Genomic DNA, 15,136 nt, shown 5'->3' on the forward strand with positions numbered 1-15,136 from the left:
ATGTTTTGATTTGATATTTGTCAAATATTGAGAAGACAAAAAAGTAGATAGGTTAGCGATTTGCTTAAAGCTATAAATCTTGTCAGACTACACAGACTAAATCTCTACAGCCCTAATTCACTCATTGCTGTTCAGTCTGCCTGTGACAACTGACCATTTCTGTTAAAAACCAATCAGCTACGATTTAAACATGTCCCCAAAATTCAAGGGTCAGATTTGGTGAGCCATTGTGAGGTATTGAAAAGTTGGAGACTTAATCCAACTACAGTGTTAAAGACTGAGTTTTGGGGAGATGATTGAGGTTATTTGAGATTATCAAGATGAGACTCCTCCATGATTCCTGGTACCTTAGGGACAGAGATAGACCCACACACTCCCTCTCTTATGCCATGTAATGTCTGACACAATCTCTTGACTCTACAGAGTACTTTTACTAACATGAAGACCAAATATGGCCCCTTGACCTAGGACCTCCTTGAAACCATGAGCTAAATAAACGTTAATTCTTTATAAATCACCCAGATTCAGGTAAATGCATAATTAGCAGCACAACAGTTTAAAATATGAACCATGGCAAAACAGTACTTTCTGTTAAATATAATAAAAATGAATTTTTTGAAAAATAAAAATTGAAGGCATAAACAATATAAACTCCATTTACTTTGCATTGCATTTAACAGGATAGTCAAATTGGTATTAACATGTCTGAATGCCCACTTTCCATTTCTGTACTTACCTTGAACTCTATGAAAAACTGAGTACTAGGATAGTACTGGGAACACACTGGGGATGACACCACCCTCACCTATGATGGCTGCCCATCTCTTCCTGCATTGTCGACATGAGGCTGCATGCTTCATGCATATAAACACTCTTCCTGCAGTTTTGCTATCTTCTATGAGGATATCCTCATCAAATAGAGGCACTGTGGTTGCTGAAAATACAGGATAAAGGCCTGACAATAATTTTATACAAATTTGTTCCCCAAAACCAGGATGACATATATTGCTGATCTTGCACCTTCTAGACAGTCTTCCAACAGAGGTAGTGATCGTGTGCATGTGAACCTGCTGACTGAGGGGACACTGGGAAGACAGGTCTCTTGTCATTTCCGTTGAGACACTCACACATCAGCCGAAGCCGCAGCGGTTTTCCTGTTGGCCTTGTAACTGGGAAAGAGCATGCTGGAGTGCAAATGAGTGTGTCCAATGGTCGCCCAGGAAACAGTTTTGCAATCTGTGTTTAATCAAATTCATTGAGTTTTCACAGCATTACAAGCAGTTCATTACTGTCATTTTCCCCACAGATGACTCTCTTCCTCAGTACCACTTACCCACTTAACACCTCCTGGCGATGGCCAGTGCCAGCCGTCTGCCTCCGTGCTGCCAGAAGTAATAACTTCTGGTGCAGAGCACAAACATTATGTTATTATATTTAATCTTTCCTCTGTGCGCTATCATTCAGCATAACCGCCCTTCTGGATTATAGAGAATTTGGTGGCAAATAACATTGCTTCCATATTGTTTCCTCCTCTCAGTTTCCGACGTTTGTGGCCAACAGCCAGCCGCTCTCTGGACCCATTAGCTGTGGTTACGATGCCTGATCGTTGCTCAAGGCCTTGCTGAATTGCAATGTATGAGGAGCATGGTGAGTCTGTAAGCATGAAACACTACCTAGAGCGTGGCTTCTATAAGGTATAATTCCGAGTCTCTCCATAACAATGGGGTATTTGTTTTCCGTTCCTGAATTCCTATGTGGAAGAAAGGGCAGGATGGATAGCGCTTGCTGAGCACGACATCCTGATGTTCCCACTGTGAAATCTCGGGCAGATGAGCTGTGGCTGATACATCAGAAAAACCACTCAAGTTAGCAGAGAGGAAAAAAGAAAACCCAAACCAGAATTCGTGTCTAGCATCTTGTCACCAGAAGTTAGTTGTTTGTCCTAGGACTTTTATGTTTCAACTGTCCTTACAGGTATTATGTAGAATTTTGGTTCCCCAAAATTTGGTCTCATAGGCATCCCTGAGTCTGAAAAGAGACTCTTCCATTCATTTAATATTATGTTAATAAATATTAAGGTCTCATAACTTTGTTATTTCTCTTGAGTGTTTCCAAATGCCAAATGCAACATTTTTCTAGTGTGTGTTCAATGGGATATTAGGCTTTTGGTTGCTATGAAAAAGAATTATTCCATAGTCAATCAAGTTGTAATGAAACAAAACCCAAACAAAACAAAACAACAACAACAACAAAAACTCCCACTGGATTAAATAAAGATAACAACGCTTTTTATGGTGTGATTTCTCAAAGCTAACAGTGTGTTAATGTAAGTTAAAAATTTCCCAGTGGGGAATTTAAACTGTCCTATTATCAATAGTATTTTGGAGAACAGAATCCCTCTGTCTTTTTTTTTTTTTTTTTTTGGAGAGGTTTTCGCTTTAGGGCGCGTGCATTTGCCAGACAGACAGAGAGAGACATAGAGACAGAAAGCGAGAAATCACCCCCCAAGGGGGATGGCCACGCCGCAATCCCTTCTCCTCCATTCTCCTCTCGGGATCTTGGACACGCATGCACACACGCCTGTCATGAGTTTTAAGCCACTGGGTCCAGGATGCGAACCGTAGTCGACTACGTGGGAGTCCAGCGAAATAGCCATTACGCTAACTGCTGGTTCCCAATCCCCCTGTCTTTTTGCATTGTTCTACAGACTACCGTATATCCTTGATATTTTGGGGAATATATTTTGGTAACTGTCTATGATGTGCTGTTTAATGACCATCTAGATAACCCTTTTCCTTCTTCCTTACATTTAGGAATGATATTGTGATTAGTTCTGGCTGATGGTCTTGAACAAACCGAGGCTAACAGAGTGACAGTGACTTCTACAGACTCTGACTCCCCCTGCAGGGGGATCATGCAAGGTGCATGAGATGTTGGGGTCCAAAGATGCAAAGGGTCTGGATCTCCGAGTCAGCCCTAGAAGAGAGTGCGTTGGAGAAGAGCAGAACTTGGGTAGAGTTTGCATGAGTAAGAAATGAACCCCTCTGGTTAAGCCAATGAGTTTTTGGGGAACCTCGCACAGCATAGCCAACCTATGCCATGCCACCCATAATAAAGCTGCTGTGGCTGATGTTTCTAATCCCTGGCCTGGGTTATATCCACTCAAGTGGGGACTATAATCATTTCCCTGATCATTATGTGTTCTTAATTTGTGTTAAGACGTTACCAACTCGGGACCAGCAGTTAGCGTAATGGCTATGTTGCTGGACTCCCACGTAGTCGACTGTGGTTCGCATCCCAGATCTGGTGGCTTAAACTCACGCTGGGCGCGTGTGTGTGCGTGCCCAAGATCCTGAGAGGAAAATGGAGGAGAAGGGATTGTGGCATGGCCATCCCCCCTGGGGGGGGGTGATTTCTCGCTTTCTGTCTCTCTGTCTCTCTCTGTCTGGCGAGCGCACGTGCCCTATAGCAAAAACCTCTAAAAAAAAAAAAAGATGTTACCAACTTACCAACTCATCATTCTGTGGTAAGTACTTGGAAGAAAAAAAACATAGCAGGAGAGAAGAGCATCAGTACCAACAGTTGTTTCCTACGGATTTCTGCACGTGCTGTATGTGCACACGCATGGGCCAGAGCCTCTGAGTTATCCTGATGCCTCCAAGAAAATTCTTTCTTTGACTCAGATCTTTGACTTAATGTATGAGTCTGAGTAAAAACATTAATCCCCTTCATCTTCAAGGGAAGACTCACGTCCTAAAGGAATCTCCTGAAAAAAAAAGGAAGCCATTTTACCAGAAACTTCAGTGTCTTCTATACGACATCAACAACTTTATTATGTCTACTGGTTGGCAGGACACTCTGCTGAGCTCCACGAGAATTTGCATAACTCTTCCCATGAGATTTTATGGTCAAAAGCAGCAATAGTTAACACTTCCTCCCTGGCCCTGCCTCTATATACATGATAAATGACATTCATGTGGGCATTCCATGCACATGTTCAAACCTTGGGTTAAGCTCCATTTCCAGCTGGTCATTCTCCCTTTTTCTTCCACTCAAGAGAGCTTATGAGAACACAAATAAGATGGATGTTCAAGGCATAGTCTTGAATGTGTCCTGTTTGTTAATGGAATTCTTTGTAAACTCTAGTAGTTTAATCTTGTAAGTTGAAAGTTACTTGGGAGACCAGATGGTGGCGTAGCAGCAACAGGCAACATTCTCTGAGACTGACACAGATAAGAAGGGTTCAGGTTCAGACCTACAGACCTTCCTGAGTATGCCAGGGACATGTGTGCCCGGGATCCAGGGCAGCCAGAGCTGAGGATGGGTCACGTCATCGAGACCCTGTCAAAAGTGCTGTGTCTCGGGACCAGCAGTTGGCGTAATAGCTATGTTGTTGGACTCCCATGTAGTTGACTGCAGTTTGAGTCTTGGACCCAGTGGCTTAAACTCACACTGGGCACTTGCGCATGCATACCCAAGATCCTGAGAGGAGAATGGAGGAGAAAGGATTGTGGCTTGGCCATCCCCCTTGGGGGGTGATTTCTAGCTTTCTGTCTCTCTCTCTCTCATTTTTTTTTCTCTCTCTCTGTCTTTCTGGCGAGCTCATATGCCCTATAGCAAAACCTCTCAAAAAAAAAAAAAAAAAGTGCTGTTTCTCTCATCTATGAAAGAAAGAAAGAAACTTTAAAAAAAAGTTACTTAGGACTCCCACAACAGCTGACCATTAGAAGATGATGGTGATGATAATGATAATGTTAGTTAATATTTATGAAGTGTTTTTTATATTCAAAATCCTATTCCAAATATTTTACATATAGAAGTGGATGTATAGGTATTTTTTTTATTTTATATCAATTTACTTAATCTTTAGTCCTCTCACAACCATCTAAGAGGACAGTATGATTTCCCCTGAGGTACGGAGGAGCAGATAGCTCACACGGCTGTTACACAGCTGGCGATGGGCAGAACTGAGAGGGGGTCCTCGCCAGGAGACTTCAGCGCTCACACCATCTACGATGTTGTACAGTGTTATAAAACAGGGCATTTCCGCCAGCAAATGGCATGGAAGTTAGAGTGGCTAGATCCCACAAAGCCAACTCCATGGTTCAAGTTCTGGACCTGGCAACTTAAAATCCATACCATGTGTATGTGCATGCATGCCCCCAGATTTGAGCGGATAGAGGAGGACTCTAGTGTGGTGTGGCTATGCCCCGTGGGGGGCGATTTCCCACCTTCTCTCTGTCTCTGATGAGCACACATACCCTACAGTTAAAAAAATAAAAAGAAAAGAAAGGAATTAAACTTCCCCTGTTTCTGGAGGGGCTGGGATGCTTTACCCTAAAGTCTCTTGCGACCTTAAGTAGTCTCAGGTATTTTAAGAAACAAAGACATGCGACTCCTGTTTCGACAATGTTGGATAAATGGCAGAAAGGAAATGGCATAGAGGTTATTCTTCAGTGTCATACCAGGGAACAGCTCTGGAGTCAAAGTCCTGGGTTCCAGGCCTGGCCTCTGCCTCTGCCTTTGCCACACCTCTGATGTTCATGCAGTCCTTTGCCCACAACGATTGTTCGAGTATGTGCTCCACGGGCTTGGCACCAGTCCAAGCACGACAGACTACAGCAGACAAGGCAGGTCAGGTCTTTGCTCTCATGACACTTATATTCCCCTGGGAAGAGACAGATATAAACCAGGACCCAAATCCATTAGAGCACTCACCTCAGAGAATGATACATCACCCTCCAAAATAAACAAGTCAGGGTAATATGAGTAACTCTAACGTAGGTACAGTAAAAGAGAAAAAAAAAAAAACACAAATCACCAAAGAAAAAGAGATGTTGGCATAATGTTAACAAAAAGTATAGAATACAACATTCTTTCTATACTGTTACTTTATGACATGAAATTGAAGATACACATAAATAATTTAAAATATCAATGTTTTCAGAATGACATTTGTGGGTAATTTTCTTCTTCTATTGATATCATTTCAAACTAGATTTTATAAAAAAAACAAATTTAAAATGTTTCCCTTTAAAAACAAAGTATAAATCTTTAATAATATCTTAATAAAGGAAATTTAGGGAAAAAATGAACAATAACCTTGCAGTGTTGATATAAACTACTCAGTTGCTCTAAAAACTGAGAATAAACACAATATGGCAACCTAAGAATGTTTGTAATATAGTCAAATAACAGAATACAAAATTATTTATGAGGACTATTATCATAACCATATAATATTTTACATGCATAGAACAAAAAGATGAACATTGCACACACAATGAAGCCTGATAACCAGTTAGGGAAATGAAATTGTAGAGTATATTTTCTTTAATATTTTTAAAATAGCTTTAAATTGTTCAAATAATTTTGAAACAAAACAAGTACTTTAATGATTTCAAAAGCTCCTCACCTACTTAGGAGAAACCAAAGCTTTCCTAATTTGACTTTCATATAAAGTATTATTCTATAAAAGTGTTAATATATGTTGCTCTCACAAATGGGCATCTTTAGTTTTACATAAATTCATTTTCAATTCAATCGTTAATCACTGCTAGACAGACACCCTGTAGAAAGGCTACTTAATCCATCAAAAAGTTGATCTCTTCAAGGTTAGTTACAAGTGGAGCTTTTTTTTTTCCTGTTTATTTTTTGTCTATGTTGAAGTTACTCACCTGATGAGTCTAATTTACAAGTTTGCTTCTCACTGTAGTGTCTGGTAAGATGGCTAATTTTCTCTCCTAAGCTCATGACTGGTACAATTTTAGAATCTTGTCTAATTTTAGGATCCTTTCCTCTTTGTATACCTAGCAGCTTTGGTTCTAAGTTTTTATACTAAGTCGTTTGCATTTTATCATCACTTATGTAGAATGCAATGGAATTTGCGTTTAGAACAGGAAACCATTCCTTCTCAGAGGCAATTGGTCAACAGCATTTCATCTGGTAGACTTAAAACCTAGTGACTCACATGTGACTCGGACAATCTGATTATTTGGGAGCTGTAAGGTCATGCCTCCTAAGTGTGAATGTGTTACTGTGCTGTTTTTGTCACGTTGTTTGCACAGACTGCTGACAAGTATTTGTTTCATGTTCATTTCCTTCTAATGGTCACTCCAGAAGCTGGACAAACCACTTAGCAGTGATTCCAAAGCTAGAACGAGGTAGTGTCGGGCTGGAAGTGGATGTTCTTACTGAGCAATTAAAAGGCTGGTCGCTTTTCTCTGGAGATCCTAGGAGATCAGTGGAATGTTTCTGGCATTGGGAGTCCCGTGACTGCTGTATCTTTTCAGTTCAGCTTCTATTGTATCACACGTGCAATTTGTGAATTATAGTAATCCTTTTATTCTTTCTTCATTCATTATTGGTTCAAGTATTTATTATTAGACCACATGTACCTGGCAATGGCCAGTCAGTTCAGTGGATTAAAGTAGACATGACACACTCATGGGTCTCCTGCTAGAGCGTGGACAGGGCAATATTTAAACAGATGAGTAGCAATAATATTGCAGAGTGGTAAGAGCTGTGTAGGACATTAAACTGGAAGATATGGTAGTGGTGGCTGAGTTGGAGGCCGGTCACTTAACAGAGTGGTTGGGGCTGGCAGGTGGCATGGTTATTAAGGGCATTGGACTCCCAGATGGCTGACCACGGTTTGAGTCCTGGACCTGGTGGCTTGCTTTCTCACTTTCTCTCTCTCTCTTATTCTCTTACTCTGTCCCTCTCTGGTCAAATTAAAATAAGTAAATAAATAGGTAAATAAAGTTAAGTAGAATAATTTTTTAAAAAGTAATGCTGCATGGAAAAAGAAATAAGTTAAAAAAAACAAAAAAAAAAACCAGAGTGATCGAAGCAGGCCTTCCCTGAAAAATCATTTGAACCCGCATTGAAATGAAGTGAGTGTGAGGAGGCAGGGACTATGTACCTGGTAGAGGTGATGGCATGTACAAAGGCCAACAAGTGGAGACAACATTGGGGTGCTTGAGTGGTAGAAAGGAAGCCCTTGTGGCTTGTGTAAAGTGAACCAGGAAGCAGGGGTGAGGAACTGCCCCCTCCACCCAGTGCAGGTGCCCTCTAGCAAATGTCAAAAAAAATAAATAAATAAAAGAAGAAGAAGAAACTTCATTGTCAGACAATCAGAAATGATATTCGCTGTTAGACAACCAAGCAGAAACAAATATATTTGTAGTGTACTTGAAAAGTAATGATGAATATTTATAAAAAGAAATTAGGGAAGGAGAGAAGATAGTTCTTAGGCTGGAAGTGGGTTACAATTTTGTATGATAATCTGCAAGGGTTTTTCTTTTTTTCTTTTTTATTTCTTTTTCTACTCCTCTTCCTCTTCTTTCAATTTGTAAATTCTTTCTGTGACAGTGAGAAACTTGACCTTCCTTACTATAATAGACTTATTTATTTAATTGTAGTATATACATGAAATTTTTGATAAATTGCTGGCCCATGTTTCTTCGAGAATCCGATTTATAAACTGAAGCTGGCATTTTTAAACAGTTCATGTTCATCTTTAGGCTGATAATATCCAGTTAAAACTCTGTTCTTCAAAGTGATGTAGGTGTGTTCTTTCCTTTGACGAAGTCACGTTATTAATCCATAATGTAAGTAGTTTCATTTGTTACTATGTATATTCCATCTTGTGTCCCCTCACATCCCGGTTGATTTCCCTTATATGTTTGCTTATATTTTTTTGCAGGGATTTTACTTTTTGTGTGCATTTTTTATCACCGTGGTTCCAGGAGTCAGTGATGCAGCAAGGTATCCTCAGAGAAGCGTCCCCGCCCCCTTGTCCTGCTACTCTGTCCCCATTCTCCTTTCCATTCTGCTCATTTTTAATCTACCCCATGGAGTTAACCAATTTCTTTCATTTCTTTTTATACATCCTGCTTTTTTTTCCCACAAGAGCAGATACATGTATATTTGCTTACAGCCCTTACTTACTACATGAAGGAGAATTCACTGTAAGTAATTCTCTGAACTCTGCTGTTCTCACTTGACAGTTGATATTCTGGAAATCACTCCAAATCAGTTTGTAGAACTTCTTATAGCTATGCAGCACTCCATTTGTGGCTATGCTTGATTTATTTAATTGTTCTCCTACGTATGAGCATTTAAGTTATTTCCAAAGTTTGCAATTATGAGCAGTGCTGCAGTGAATAACCCAGTGCATACACGTTGTCATATTGTTGGGAATATACCTTCAGAATAGATTCTAGGGAATGGAACCCTAGTGCAAAAGCTACACACATGTGCAATTTTGTAAGGTTTTGCCAGATTCCTTCTGAACGGCTACACCTGTAGGCATTTCTACCAACCATGTGAGAGTGCCTGTCTTTCCACACCCTTCCCACAGAATGGCTTGTTACAATGTTTTGTTTTTACCAAATAGGTAATAGATACTACGTCAGTGTTTCCATTTTCATTTCTCTGAGTGGCTGGGTTTTCATATAGTTAGAGCTATGTATTTATATAGAGAGAGAGAGAAAAAGAGAATATGAGAGAATTATCTCTGTTTCTCCAAAATTGATTTTTTGGCAACTCAATTTTGAAGAGTTCTTCGTATTGGTGACATGTATGAGGCTTATTAGCACAGTTTGCTTGTGACATATGTAGTACAACTTTTCTCTCAATTTTCAGCTGTCCTTTGACTTCATTTATGCTTTTTTTTTTTTCCCAAGGAGCTTTAATTTTTTCAATGTAGTAAAATTTAGTAGCCCTTCCTTGATTTGCCTCTGAAGTTGGAGTCGTAGCCAGAAAGCCTTCCTCTATAACAGGTAGAGTGGAGTTTACCCACGTTTTCTTCTAGTGCTTGTGGCGTTTCACTTTTTTGCATTTGGATTGCTAATCTCTTTGCAGTTTATTCTTGTAGTGGTTGAAATATGGGTCTAATTTTGTTTTTTTCCAAATGGCTACCCAGTTGTTCCAACACCATTTATTAAAAAGTTCTTCTTCACTCCAATGCTTTCAGAGTCCTCCTTCATTACCTCATGAATGTTCACAGCCACGTGGGATTACTTCTGGGCTTTCTTGCTATGCCACTGTCTGATCAGGCCACGGATGCGCCATACCACACTGGTTTAATTTTAGAGGCTTTATAGTGTGTTTTCAGGTCTGCTGGAGCTAGTTCTCAGGGATTTTCTTTGTTGTTAATGTTTTCCTAGCTATTCTTGTATATTTGTTTTCTCCATCTGAATTTTAATTTTAATTTGTCTAGCCCATAAAATAGATCACCGGTAAGAAACTTAGGTAAAAGCTTAGAAGGAAATAAGGGGGGGGACCATCTATATGCATGCACTGGAGCAGGTCCCTCCATCAGTGACCGTGCCTGTCCTTGGGGGATTGTCCATATGCTTCATTGTGGTTTATACGATTCTGCATGACCTGGCCCCTGCCCACCTCATGCTGCCACTGCCCTCATCATCATGCTGTTGTTGGCTCTCTTCCAATATCTAGAAAGTTCTTTCCAGTGTCTGTAACCTCCTCCATATTACAACTTTCTACCTGGTAAGCTCCTGATGATCCCTGAATCCAGGTCTATGCATTCCTTTTGGAGAAACCATGAACGGTGTCCCCCAACCCCCCTCATCTGGATCGCCTATTTTGCATATTTAGGGAACTGTATGCTTCCCCTTGAGATTTTTTTTTGAATTATTTTCTTTAACTTTATTTATTTAAATTTGACCAGAGAGGGGGCAGAGAGAGAGAGAGGGAAAGTGAGAAAGAAGCCACCAGGCCCGGCACTTGAACCACGGTCAGTCACATGGAGTCCAGCGCCCTCAACTGCCACGCCACCTGCCGGACCCTACCTTGAGATCTTTTAACAACACTTTCATTGATTAAAGGAAAAAAAAAAAAAGAAAAGGATAAAGAAAAAGATAGGAGCTCAAACAGAAAGTTTCCAACATCTGAGAAGCACAGTGGCGTCAGTACTTTGGGTAATGGTGTTGATAGGGTAGTTGCTGTGGAAAATTGAATGAAGTTTACTTACTTGCAGATAGACTCATTTAGATTTATGAATTTAGAATGTATACCTTTTTATACAGTCTCCTCTAATTACCGTGGTTGGATTACAACTTGCCATTCGAGATGTTTATTTCAAGCACTCCAATAACAAAAGGCGACCATTTCTTACCTTATCGCTCACACTGCCAGGTGTTCTTCCATCATCAAATTGTTAAAGAAAACACACAAAACATATGTTTCCCACTGCTCCCTGCATAATCTGGAGCTGTAGAAAGGCAGGGTGCTTACACTCTCAGCAGAAATGAGTGAGCATGAAATATTCATAAGCTTAGTGTTTGTGATTATTAAGTAAAGGCCAATTCTGGTGAGTTTGTCATTTTTAAAAAAGTGTAGTTATTTATTAAACAACGGAATATTTGCTGTATGATGGATCTTATTACAATAGGAGCTGAGATAGATTCCCCAAGAGGTATATTGAAGACTCTTGAAAATAAATGACAGAAAAAACCGTAGGAAATACAGATGCAGTCAAGAATTAGCACCAGCAGTATGTATCATCTTAAAGGTCTTAAAAAGTTATCCACTATCATATTTATGTTGAACTTTTGGTACAAAAGCAGAGTTCAAGGCTTTGGGCGTTGACACTGACCTGGAGTTGGTCTTCCTCTGTCAATTATTAGTTTGAGTTATTGGACAGATTACTATACTCTGCTTAGCTTCGGTTTTCTTTATTTTGTTTAATTGCCATCAGGCACATGCACTCACTAGAGAGAGAGAAACAGAGATGTGGAGAAAGAGAGAGGTGGGGAGAGGAAGAAAACACCCTACAATGGGACATGGCCACACTGCAATCTCTTCTCCATTTTTTTTTTATCCTCTCAGGATTTTGAACACATATGCACATGGGTCCAGCATATTTTTTAAATTGCCAGGACTAGGATTCAAACTGCAGTTGGACACGTGGGATCCAATTTCCTTAACCATGAGATCTCAGAGCTGGCCCTAGCTTCAGTTTTCTTTTTCAGACTTGGAAACTGGCAACAGCAACAGACTGAGCATCCCAGAATGGCTGACAACAGCACGTGAAGTGATGCAATGTTCAGAGTCTATCTCAGTGTCTCCACGTGATACCTGTTTAACGTACATTAGCTATTTTATTTTTATTCATTAGACCTAACATTTTCTCCTGAAAATTGGCATTAATCCTATGCAAGTAAAAACCAACTTGACACAAACCCTGGGCCAACAACCTGCTGAGGTCAGATCTGGAGTTGAGGTTCAGATATGCCTCTGTTACCTCTTCTCTCTGCAGCTGCGGGTAAGTCACTGGATCTCTTGCTCCTGACCTACAAAATGAGGATAATGGCTGCTTCGTTGGTGTAAATTCAATAAGACTTTGTAAATCAAAATATTTCATGCACTGTGATAATATTAAAGAAAGAGCAGGCATTGACTGTTCTTTTCATTAACACATATTTAGTGAGCATTTGCACTTTGATGGGACCATTTTGAATTGGCTGTAAGAGCAGAGATGGCTTAAATGTGCTATTTCAGTAAGCCCTTTCCATGTCTCCATATCAGTAAGGACAAAATAAGCTTTAGCTGTTTAAAAACCAGATCCACTACTGTGCACTGATTAATTGATATGACAAATATGTGCACACAGAGTTAACTACAAAGTTACAAAGTGAAACATTGAAACTTAGCTTACCACAACTAGAGAAAAACTAAGACATCATTAACATTGCACAGGGTAAGTTCATATGACACATCCATGCAAAGGAACATTACCCAGCTCTTACGACATGTGTGAATGAGAGGGATGACTGTCATACTGAGAGGTGACGTTGCAGAGTCACCTGGGGCAGAGTTGCAGTGCCTGGATTCGAACCACACTCTCCTTCCTACTGTATAACATTTGGCATGTCACCTTACGGCTCTACCCCTCCTTTTCCCGTCTCTCCAGGTGGTGATATTAGTACTTCTGCAAGGGGAAGCTGTAAGATGTGAAAAGAAGTTGGAAGAATGTGGCTTAGAACGTTTACTGTATGTGGGTATGTTTGTTGGGACTATTATACGTCTTGAAATAGACGATCTCAAAGATACATTATTAAGTACAAATCAAGATGCATAATAGAATCCACAAGCTACTATTTATGTAAAAAAAAGTATACATTAGGGGATGAGAAATATGTTTGAATACACATGTGTTTCTGAAAGACTAGAAGAAATTCATCATGTTCTGTCTTTGAAGGTTAAATCAAAAATACAGGGTGTCCTGGGAGGGAGAACGGAGGGGAGAATCATCTGTAATTTGAAAAAGAAAAAAGAAGAATTTAATCTGTTCGAAATACTTACCATATACACATATTACCTCTTCAAAAAATAACAGTAAAACCATGCTGAATAGGATAAGTAAGCATTATACAGCCATATTTAAGCTGTAATTGTAATTTTATATTTTAAGCGCTTCTGTCATCTGGGCCACATTGATGAGCTTAGTGTTGTGTGTGTGTGTGTGTGCATGTGCACGTGTGTGTGTGTGTGAAAGGGAGAGAGAGAGACTATTATTTGTTGCAGCACAATCTTTCAGGGTCCGTTTTCATCAAGGGGAAGCAGGTAGAAACCTCTAAGCATTGCCGAGAACATTGGCCAAACCTTGACCACTTTCAGCAATTCACAACCCTGGGGTGAGCCGAAGCACCTGCAGGCCCAGGAAGCGTGAGTCAGGGAGCGGGCTCCTGCACAACCCCGAGCTGGGGGTGCGGCGGTGCTCACTCCCCGCTGCCCATGGGAAGCCCCCGGGAGTGGCCTGAAACAGGGTCAATTGCAGTCTGTCTCAACAAGCTTCCAGACAGGTTTTATTAAGAGGAGCTGCTTCTCTGAGGCCTTTGCCACTATTAAGGGGGAAAGAAAGTTAAAAAAATGTCAAACCATCCTCTCCACCCGCCTCGAATAATAAACATCAGTGTATGTAAATTGTTTTTCTTAAGCAGCTACAGGGTCACTTAAAGTGTTTTATGTAATCCATGTGAGCTGTGCCTCAAGGTTTCCAGCTTTTGTGTGTGTGCTATAAAGAAGCGTCTCAGTGCTGGGTGGCTTTCGAAAGGTGCTGATGAGATTATCCAAGAGGAATTGTCAGTGCCCGCAATCTGAAGCCAGAGACCTCAGTCCTTGAAGAGGTCTGGACTCGTGTTTTTGTGCTTTTATCAGCAAGACAGGCAATCTCGTGGGCTGCCTCCCAAAGCGCCAGGGTCCCTCCGTGGCATTGCTGATAGGGCCTCTGTTGGTCAAGAAGGCCTGGGTGCTGCTTCGGGGGAGATGCACCAGACCTGACAGAGTTGTACAGGGGAGGCAGCAAGCCTGTCCTCTGCAGGAACATGCATCAGCCACTTACCATTCCTCTGATCTGAATGCCACCCTCTCTCCCTCTTTTTCTCTGGAGACAGAGAGCTTAGTTCTACTCTTGGCTCTGCCTTTTGGTAGTTGTATGGCTTGACAACACCTGCTTAACCTTGGCAGGCCATAATTTTCAGCTCCGCATAGTGGGGACAAATGCATTCATTCTTCCAATATCTGAGTTGTTACTCGTTGCAGGACTCGGACCCTTGGAGTACCTCTAGGAGAAAGTTCCAGAGGCAGAAAAGAGAGAGCTCAGGGAGCTTCCATTCAGGCTTACAGTGGAGTATTATTCCTTAGGTGATTGATAATGATGGGTGTTTCTCCTAAGGTTACTGAAGTCGATGAGGTATTTCTCTCTGTGGTTACAGGTAATAATGAAATACTCTGACCATGACTACTAAGCAGTTCTCATTACTGAGGGTTCAAAAGGAGAGTGCCTACCTACAGAATGTGCTGTGTGAGACTCAGGAAAAGGCTGCCGAGCAGTGCCTGCCGCAGCTTTGGCAGTGAGTATGGTCAGCCTCCATTTTGGCCTTATTTTCAATTTCTTGGGGCAGTCCCCCCAGTGTCTCAAATATTCCTACTACACAAGAGATTTTTAAAAATTCATAGAAAGGGGCTGGGCCTGTGGGTGGCTGCGGGCCTGCGCCTGCGCGTGGCCCCCGGGCCTGTGCGTGGCCGCCGGGCCTGCGCATGGCTGCAGGGCCTGTGCGTGACCGCTGGGCCTGAGCTTGCACGTGGCCGCCAGGCCTGCGCGGGG

This window comes from Tupaia chinensis, unplaced genomic scaffold (genome assembly GCF_000334495.1).
Source record: "Tupaia chinensis unplaced genomic scaffold, TupChi_1.0 Scaffold000066_1, whole genome shotgun sequence".
Classification (NCBI taxonomy): domain Eukaryota; kingdom Metazoa; phylum Chordata; class Mammalia; order Scandentia; family Tupaiidae; genus Tupaia; species Tupaia belangeri.